The sequence below is a fragment of the Schistocerca nitens genome, chromosome 6 (genome assembly GCF_023898315.1).
Source record: "Schistocerca nitens isolate TAMUIC-IGC-003100 chromosome 6, iqSchNite1.1, whole genome shotgun sequence".
Lineage (NCBI taxonomy): Eukaryota > Metazoa > Arthropoda > Insecta > Orthoptera > Acrididae > Schistocerca > Schistocerca nitens.
Window position 1 is genome coordinate 630,749,963 of NC_064619.1, and position 10,073 is coordinate 630,760,035.

At 42.6% G+C, this 10,073-nt stretch overlaps 1 pseudogene; it reads right to left on the minus strand.

Annotated features, from left to right (window-relative positions):
• Nucleotides 1-9,083: 9,083 nt before the first annotated feature.
• LOC126191907 (5S ribosomal RNA) lies at nt 9,084-9,201 on the minus strand (annotated as a pseudogene).
• Between the last annotated feature and the right edge of the window lie 872 nt (nt 9,202-10,073).

Consider the following 10,073-nt stretch of genomic DNA (forward strand, 5'->3'; position numbering starts at 1 on the left):
GAACGCCTGGTGGGATCTGTACCCTCATACGGTCTGATTCTTCCAGAGAACAGGTGCCCCTTAACCCTTTCCACCCTGAGAGGAAATCACTTAAAATTTTATCTGATATACCATACATTATTACGTGTAGAATCAGGTAAAAATACTGAAAAAATTCCCATAGTGATAGTTTGTTCAAGAAGTCACCAGCATTATCGTGCTACTCAAAATTCAAACATGTATAAAACGCAAGTAGCATTTCATGGAAGTGTCTAGACACCTTACACACCTTAAGTGAAACATTCGCAGTCTAAAATGATACAGGATTTTCCTTAAACTAATGAAATGTAGGAAAACAGAATGCATTTATCTCGGTAACGCATGGCTTTGTCTTGTCGTTGAAGTTTTAAATGATCTGTTGCACTCTGGTGGTCACAGCATGAAATAAGACAGCTGCCAAATGGAAGCTGGGAGCTCGCATCATCGCTGCAGTCTGGAGTGACGCAGAAACGCGATGTAGCTGAAACACGAAAAATTTATAATCGAACCCGCACGATTGTGCGAGCCAGAGTGGAAAGGGCTAATACTCCACTAGAGGCCACGACTGTTAGTGTCAACCTGTCAGTTCGTAAGACAAAATCTAACATTTATTTACATCCAGACAGACGTTTCCAATATCACGAGTTAGAGTGACTGGAAAAGCCGTCTGACCTCTTCCTCTTATTGGGGGACTTTAAACCCCCGGCAAGCGAGCGTTTTATTATTGCACGAGCAGTCGCGCGGCGCATTTTGTACGCCACTTTCGCTCTTCAATTCTATAGTATTGACATTAATTAATTGTTCTTAAGGGTAGGTATAATACCACTCAAAGTGATATTAATAATATCGAAAAAATAAATTTTACTGTGCAATTAATACAAATAATTTATTATGAGCACAGTGGAAAATATAATGAAATAATGTTAAATATTTAGCAAAGAAATGTCTTTACACTGTTGCTCACTTATAGTGGGAAAGAACGTTGCGTTATTTAACATGGCTGCTAATTATATTTTATTTAGAAAAGTTGATATACATCCAAGCACATAAATTACATAGTTCTAAAAATCTATATTTCGCTGTCAGCGTTGAAAATTAAGATATTCATAGTGAATGCATACGGAAGCCATATTGAAACAGCTTACAGACAGGCCATGTACACTACTTAGTAATTTAAGAGATGTCAAGATTCAAATCACTAATCATCAGCGTTTGCAGGTGTAACTTGGCACTTTTCACAGGTGAGACTAACACTTGTATGCTTCCTGCATGCAAAACTATTACAAGAATCACACTTTATTGTTGTTTTAATATTCTTGGCTCTTCCACAAATAACACAGCGCCCCCGTTTCTTAGCCGAATGCTTCTCAACTTGTTCAGATGTTGTCCGGTACCTTTGAAGGAACAACGATATGACCTAGGGAAGGCTCTGAATTTTGGCTCTTTCTATTAGATGTAGTTTCATGAGGTCATAAGCCAGGTTCTGCAGAAATATTCTTCTCGCAACCTTTCGATTTTGTCCATTTGAGGATCTGGGCGTTGATACCAGCAATTTCCATTACAGCGAAAAAGATCACCAAAGGGCACCTTCTCGTTACACGAACCACAGAATATTTGCCACAAATCTGGGCGACTGTATCAACGCCACCCTTAGTGGGCTTGTAATCTAACACAACCTCTGGCTTTCGAGAATCTTCGTCGATAGTACCTGAATCATTCAAAATTGACAACAACCAAACTGCCTTGTTCTTCGTCGGTACGAAGGAAACCAACGTCAGATAGTTTTTATATCCGAAGACGGATGAACCAGGTACTCGATTTTTCTTAGGCAGTAATTTCAAGGGAATTTCCTGTTTATTCTCTCTGAGTTTCCCAGTACACGTATGCCTTTTACCTAACAGCGACATAGCCAAGGGGCGACTTGTATACCAATTGTCTGTAGTTATGTTCCTGTTGGATCACTCTATATGATTCATAAGTCCGTGAACTATTTCCGACGCTGAATTTGAGACTTCATAAGGTCCTTCGGGCTGCTTTCTACAATATACCTCAAGGTTGCTCGTAAAAATACTTCCCCTTAATGCCATATATGGCAGGTTTGTTGGAGATATATTGCACAAATCCACAACGACCACGAAAAGCTTTGAAGTTTCTCATCAGTGGTTACAAACTCATCGATGCTGTACGTACTTTTGGAACTGGTTACAAACTCATCCAGAATTTAACGTACTGCGACCAACTGATCAGATCTTCTCCTCTCTTCTACATCTACATTTATACTCCGCAAGCCACCCGACCTGTCATTACCTCGCTTTCCTGTTCCAGTCGCGTAGGGTTCGCGGAAGAACGACTGCCGAAAGCCTCCGTGCGCGCTCGAATCTCTCTGATTTTACATTCATGATCTCCTCGGGAGGTATAGGTAGGTGGAAGCAATATATTCGATTCCTCATCCAGAAACGCACCCTCTCGAAACCTGGAAAGCAAGCTACACAGCGATGCAGAGCGTCTCTCTTGCAGAGTCTGCCACTTGAGTTTGCTAAACATCTCCGTAACGCTATCACGCTTACCAAATAACCCTGTGACGAAACGCGCCGCTCTTCTTTGGATCTTCCCTATCTCCTGTGTCAACCCAACCTGGTACGGATCCCACACTGATGAGCAATACTCAAGTATAGGTAGAACGGGTGTTTTGTAAGCCACCTCCTTTGTTTATGGACTACATTTTCTAAGGACTCTCCCAATGAATCTCAACCTGGCAACCGTCTTACCAACAATTAATTTTATACGATCATTACACTTCAAATCGCTCCTTACGCATACTCCCAGATATTTTACAGAAGTAACTGCTACCAGTGTTTGTTCTGTTATCATATAATCATACAATAAAGGATCCTTCTTTCTATGTATTCGCAATACATTACATTTGTCTATGTTAAGGGACAGTTGCCACTCCTTGCACCAAGTGCCTATCCTCTGCAGATCTTCCTGCATTTCACTGCAATTTTCTAATGCTGCAACTTCTCTGTATACTACAGCATCATCCGCGAAAAGCCGCATGGAACTTCCGTCACTATCTACTAGGACATTTATATATATTGTGAAAAGCAATGGTCCCATAACACTCCCCTGTGGCACGCCAGAGGTTACTTTAACGTCTGTAAACGTCTCTCCATTGAGAACAACATGCTGAGTTCTGTTTGCTAAAAACTCTCAATCCAGCCACACAGCTGGTCTGATTCTCCGTAGGCTCTTACTTTATCAGGCGATAGTGCGGAACTGTATCGAACTCCTTCCGGAAGTCAAGGAAAATGGCATCTACCTGGGAGCCCGTATCTAATATTTTCTGGGTCTCATGAACAAATAAAGCGAGTTGGGTCTCACACGATCGCTGTTTCGGAATCCATGTTGATTCCTACAGACTAGATTCTGGGTTTCCAGAAATGACACGATACGTGAGCAAAAAACTTGTTCTAAAATTGTTCAACAGATCAATGTCGGAGATATAGGCCTCTAGTTTTGCGCATCTGCTCGACGACCCTTCTTGAAAACTGGAACTACCTGTGCTCTTTTCCAATCATTTGGAACCTTCCGTTCCTCTAGAGACTTGCTTTACACGGCTGTTAGAAGGGGGCAAGTTCTTTCGCGTACTCTGTGTAGAATCGAAATGGTATCCCGTCAGGTCCAGTGGACTTTCCTCTGTTGAGTGATTCCAGTTGCTTTTCTATTCCTTGGACGCTTATTTCGATGTCAGCCATTTTTTCGTTCGTGCGAGGATTTAGAGAAAGAACTGCAGTGCGGTCTTCCTCTGTGAAATAGCTTTGGAAAAAAGTGTTTAGTATTTCAGCTTTATGCGTCTCATCTTCTGTTTCAATGCCATTATCATCCCAGAGTGTCTGGATATGCTGTTTCGTTCCACTTACTGATTTAACTAAGACCAGAACTTCCTAGGATTTTCTGTCAAGTCGGTACATAGAATTTAATTTCGAATTCACTCAACGCTTCGCGCATAGGTTTTGGCTGCATTTAAATTTGCAGTGAAGCTCTCTTTGCTTTCGCAGTAGATTCCTAACTTTGTTGTTGAACAACGGTGGGTTTTTCCCGTCCCTCACAGTTTTACTCGGCACGTACCTGTCTAAAACGCATTTTACGATTGCCTTGAACTTTTTCCATATACACTCAACATTGTCAATGTCGGAACAGTTATTTTAGTTTTGATCTGTTAGGTGTTCTGAAATCTACCTCCTATTACTCTTGCTAAACAGATAAACCTTCCTCCCTTTTTTTATATTCCTATTTACTTTCGTATTAAGGGATGCTGCGACGGCCTTATGATCACTGATTCCATGTTCTGTGCCTTTATCGTCGAAACAAATACAACGCAGCTAAAATAGAAACTACTTGTAGCTCATCACAGCATCCAATATCGATTCCTGATCCATCGGAATTCCTCAGTTTCATTACATTCGTGTGGTTAGCTTTCTTCATTCCGAAGAGATACAGGAACCCAAGGAGTGCTAGTATGTCACTTCTAGTCGTTTCTTTATTGTGTCTTTCTCTCTGATAATCAGAGAATTCTGGTTTGAGGTGAATATATTTGTTTGTATATTTCACAATAGTATCTATCATTTTCATGTTAACCATCTTGAGGGATCCAGAAATCTCGGTTGTTACATCCCGGGCAAAAGCCTTTGGATCCAGGAAAAATGTTTACAATATTTTTCTTTCTCGCTTTGCTAGTCGCAGAGCTAGTACTTTTCCTCCATTTAGAAGTTTTTTCTCTTCCCACAGGCCAATCACCAACAGAACCTGACTGACAACTATTGTCTTCATTTTCGTCTGATTCGTACTCTTGTTCCCTTTCAGTGTAATGGTCACTACGAGTAATTACCTCCACTTCCTCATCAGTAGCATCGTCTGATGAATCTACATCTTTCGTAAACTCTGGATCTTCATTCAAGAGCCATTCGAGTTCCTCGTTTGTTAAACGCTTTCTTGCCCTAAAATAAGAATTTATATTGAATACGGGCAGGTAGGTTAGAAAATTTAAAAAGGGAAATGGATAGGTTAAAGTTAGATATAGTGGGAATTAGTGAAGTTCGGTGGCAGGAGGAACAAGACTTCTGGTCAGGTGACTACAGGGTTATCAACACAAAGTCAAATAGGGGTAATGCAGGAGTAGGTTTAATAATGAATAGGAAAATAGGAATGCGGGTAAGCTACTACAAACAGCATAGTGAACGCATTATTGTGGCCAAGATAGATACGAAGCCCACACCTACTACAGTAGTACAAGTTTATATGCCAACTAGCTCTGCAGATGACGAAGAAATTGAAGAAATGTATGATGAAATAAAAGAAATTATTCAGGTAGTGAAGGGAGACGAAAATTTAATAGTCATGGGTGACTGGAATTCGAGTGTAGGAAAAGGGAGAGAAGGAAACGTAGTAGGTGAATATGGATTGGGGCTAAGAAATGAAAGAGGAAACCGTCTGGTAGAATTTTGCACAGAGCACAACTTAATCATAGCTAACACTTGGTTTAAGAATCATGATACAAGGTTGTATACATGGAAGAACCCTGGAGATACTAAAAGGTATCAGATAGATTATATAATGGTAAGACAGAGAATTAGGAACCAGGTTTTAAATTGTAAGACATTTCCAGGGGCAGATGTGGACTCTGACCACAATCTATTAGTTACGACCTGTAGATTAAAACTGAAGAAACTGCAAAAAGGTGGGAATTTAAGGAGATGGGACCTGGATAAACTGAAAGAACCAGAGGTTGTACAGAGTTTCAGGGAGAGCATAAGGGAACAATTGACAGGAATGGGGGAAAGAAATACAGTAGAAAAGGAATGGGTAGCTTTGAGGGATGAAGTAGTGAAGGCAGCAGAGTATCAAATAGGTAAAAAGACGAGGGCTAGTAGAAATCCTTGGGTAACAGAAGAAATATTGAATTTAATTGATGAAAGGAGAAAATACAAAATTGCAGTAAATGAAGCAGGCAAAAAGGAATACAAACGTCTCAAAAATGAGATCGACAGAAAGTGCAAAATGGCTAAGGAGGGATAGCTAGAGGACAAATGTAAGGATGCATAGGCTTTTCTCACTAGGGGTAAGATAGATACTGCCTACAGGAAAATTAAAGAGACCTTTGGAGATAAGAGAACCACTTGTATGAACATCAAGAGCTCAGATGGAATCCCAGTTCTAAGCAATGAAGGGAAAGCAGAAAGGTGGAAGGAGTATATAGAGGGTCTATACAAGGCCGATGTACTTGAGGACAATATTATGGAAATGGAAGAGGATGTAGATGAAGATGAAATGGGAGATACGATACTGCGTGAAGAGTTTGACAGAGCACTGAAAGACCTGAGTCGAAACAAGGCCCCCGGAGTAGACAACATTCCATTGGAACTACTGACGGCCTTGGGAGAGCCAGTCCTGACAAAACTCTACCATCTGGTGAGGAAGATGTATGAAACAGGTGAAATACCCTCAGACTTCAAGAAGAATATAATAATTCCAATCCCAAAGAAAGCAGGTGTTGACAGATGTGATAATTACCGGACAATCAGTTTAATAAGCCACAGCTGCAAAATACTAACACGAATTCTTTACAGACGAATGGAAAAACTAGTAGAAGCCGGCCTCGGGGAAGATCAGTTTGGATTCCGTAGAAATACTGGAACACGTGAGACAATACTGCCCTTACGACTTACCTTAGAAGAAACATTAAGGAAAGGCAAACCTACGTTTCTAGCATTTGTAGACTTAGAGAAAGCTTTTGACAATGTTGACTGGAATACTCTCTTTCAAATTCTAAAGGTGGCAGGGGTAAAATACAGGGAGCGAAAGGCTATTTACAATTTGTACAGAAACCAGATGGCAGTTATAAGAGTTGAGGGACATGAAAGGGAAGCAGCGGTTGGGAAGGGAGTAAGACAGGGTTGTAGCCTCTCCCCGACGTTATTCAATCTGTATATTGAGCAAGCAGTAAAGGAAACAAAAGAAAAATTCGGAGTAGGTATTAAAATCCATGGAGAAGAAATAAAAACTTTGAGGTTCGCCGATGACATTGTAATTCTGTCAGAGACAGCAAAGGACTTGGAAGAGCAGTTGAACGGAATGAATGGTGTCTTGAAGGGAGGATATAAGATGAACATCAACAAAAGCAAAACGAGGATAATGGTATGTAGTCGAATTAAGTCGGGTGATGTTGAGGGTATTAGATTAGGAAATGAGACACTTAAAGTAGTTTCTAAAGAAGAGAAATTTGTTAACATCGAGTATAGATTTAAGTGTCAGGAAGTCATTTCTGAAAGTATTTGTATGGAGTGTAGCCACGTATGGAAGTGAAACATGGACGGTAAATAGTTTGGACAAGAAGAGAATAGAAGCTTTCGAAATGTGGTGCTACAGAAGAATGCTGAAGATTAGATGGGTAGATCACATAACTAATGAGGAGGTACTGAATAGGATTGGGGAGAAGAGGAGTTTGTGGCACAACTTGACCAGAAGAAGGGATCGGTTGGTAGGACATGTTCTGAGGCATCAAGGGATCACCAATTTAGTATTGGAGGGCATCGTGGAGGGTAAAAATCGTAGGGGGAGACCAAGAGATGAATACGCTAAGCAGATTCAGAAGGATGTAGGTTGCAGTAGGTACTGGGAGATGAAGAAGCTTACACAGGATAGAGTAGCATGGAGAGCTGCATAAACCAGTCTCAGGACTGAAGACCACGACAACAACAACTACGGACCATAGGAACGTTCTTGGTAAAACAACCACTACGTTCGAAGACATAACAAAATACTAACACGACCAGTGGCGCGGTGCACTGAGTGCGCCAGAAGTGGCAGCGTTACACTGAATTCTCGGTTCAACAAATTCCTTAGCACCGAGAATTACTGCACTGCTGGTAACAGTCGTCAGAACAATGAACGTATCCATTGTTGCCAACACGTTGGATACGCCGATTATATAAATTTGGCGTACCCCGTACGCCGGCGCACTTGCTCGAGGTTCAACGCCCACAATCCTCTGTGCGACGGCGACACTGTGTCTCCTAGACGCTGAGCACTAGGACAATTTTTGGAATTGTTTGTCTGCTACTATCACTGGAGCTGCAACACATTGCAATGTGGCCCACGTAACATACTCAACTAGTAATCTCACAGTCTGCAGCCCGAGTATCTTACCCCTGATCCAATGGCGCGTCCATGATGATGTTTGTGACAGCGACCATTTTCCTATCGTTTTCTTCACAGACACCTGGAACATGCTCGCTTTGGAATGCTGACAAGCAGGATTTCTCTTGTACTGCCACTTTTGAAGACATTTGGGTAACGGATTTCGATAAAGTTCTACAGAATACTTTGTTGCAGCAGTGATACCCTACTCCTCTGGCTCATCCCAACGACCACCGGTGCCATGGTGGTCTGAAGATATAGCTACAGCTGTCAGGAAACACCGCAGAGCGCTTCAACGACACAAGCGCCATCCGTCTATGGATAATTTAATACGGACTTTCGGCGAAAGGGCGGTTTTTGATAAAGAAGAAGAAGCATGAGTGTAGCGTTGGGAGCAGTATGTATCATCTACGCAATCAAATACACCATCGTCCCAAGTATGGACTAAACTCCGTCGCATTTTCGGCCATCCACTACTCACGGCGATTCCTGGCATTCTTGCCAACGGTAACATCCGTACTGACACTGTGGTACTTATCGAATGTTTTGTGGCACATTTCGCTGAACTGTCCGCTTGCAACGATAACCATCCACATTTCGTGACCTGGAAAAACATTACTAAGTGCTCCCTTTTCCTTCCATGCACACTGCTCTCTATCATAATATAACACTCCGTCTTCAGGCCACAAGTAGCCCATCGGGACCGTCCGACTGCCGTGTCATCCTCAGATGAGGATGCGGATAGGAGGCACGTGTGATCAGCACAGTACTCTCCCGATCGTTATGATGGTTTTCTGAGACCAGAGCCGCTACTATTCGGTCGAGTAGCTCCTCAGTTGGCATCACGAGGCTGAGTACACCCCGAAAAATGGCGACAGCGCATGGCGGCTCGGATGGTCACCCATCCAAGTGCCGGCCACGCCCGACGATGCTTAACTTCGGTGATCTGACGGGAACCTGTGTATCCACTGCGGCAAGGCCGTTGCCCCGCTCTCTATCATGCAACGTCCCTTTTACTGAATAGGAGCTTTGCAGCACTTTGGCAGTGTCGAAAAAAAAGTGGCTCTGAGCACTATGGGACTTAACTTCTGAGGTCATCAGCCCCCTAGAACTTAGAACTACGTAAACCTAACTAACCTAAGGACATCACACGCAACCATGCTCGAGGCAGGATTCAAACCTGCGACCATAGGGTCCTAGGCGCTACAGTCTGGAACCACGCGACCGCTACGGTCGCAGGTTCGAATCCTGCCTCGGGCATGGATGTGTGTGATGTCCTTAGGTTAGTTAGGTTTAAGTAGTTCTAAGTTCTAGGGGGCTGATGACCTCAGAAGTTAAGTCACATAGTGCTCAGAGCCTTTTTTTTCTTTTTTTGCAACCGTAGCGGTGGCGCAGAGTGTCTAGATAGGGCCTCTGGAGCACACAAACACTCAAACATCTTAATGCTGACAGAATGAAACATATCCTTGGGCTTTTTAATCGTATTTGGCGGGAAGGAGAATTTCCCTCCCTATGGCGGGAAGATATTATTATTCTTGTCCTCGAACTGACAAAGGACCCCCAAATTTTAACTAACTCTCTAACGAATAGGCTGTGCAAGCTATTTAAACGAATGGTCAACTACCGCCCCCAGGCAGGAGGGCATATATCTCTAGTACGAAGTGGCTTTGGGGCTTTCCAGTCCACCACAAATTATCTAGTTCGTCTGGAATCTGCAGTGCGCAATGCTTCCGTGCATCGACAACATCTCACTGGTGTGTTCTTTGACCTGCAGAAGGCATACTATACCACCTGGCGACATCATATCCTATGTACACTGCATGAGCGAGGTTTTCTGGGCAGTTCAGCCATTTTTATCC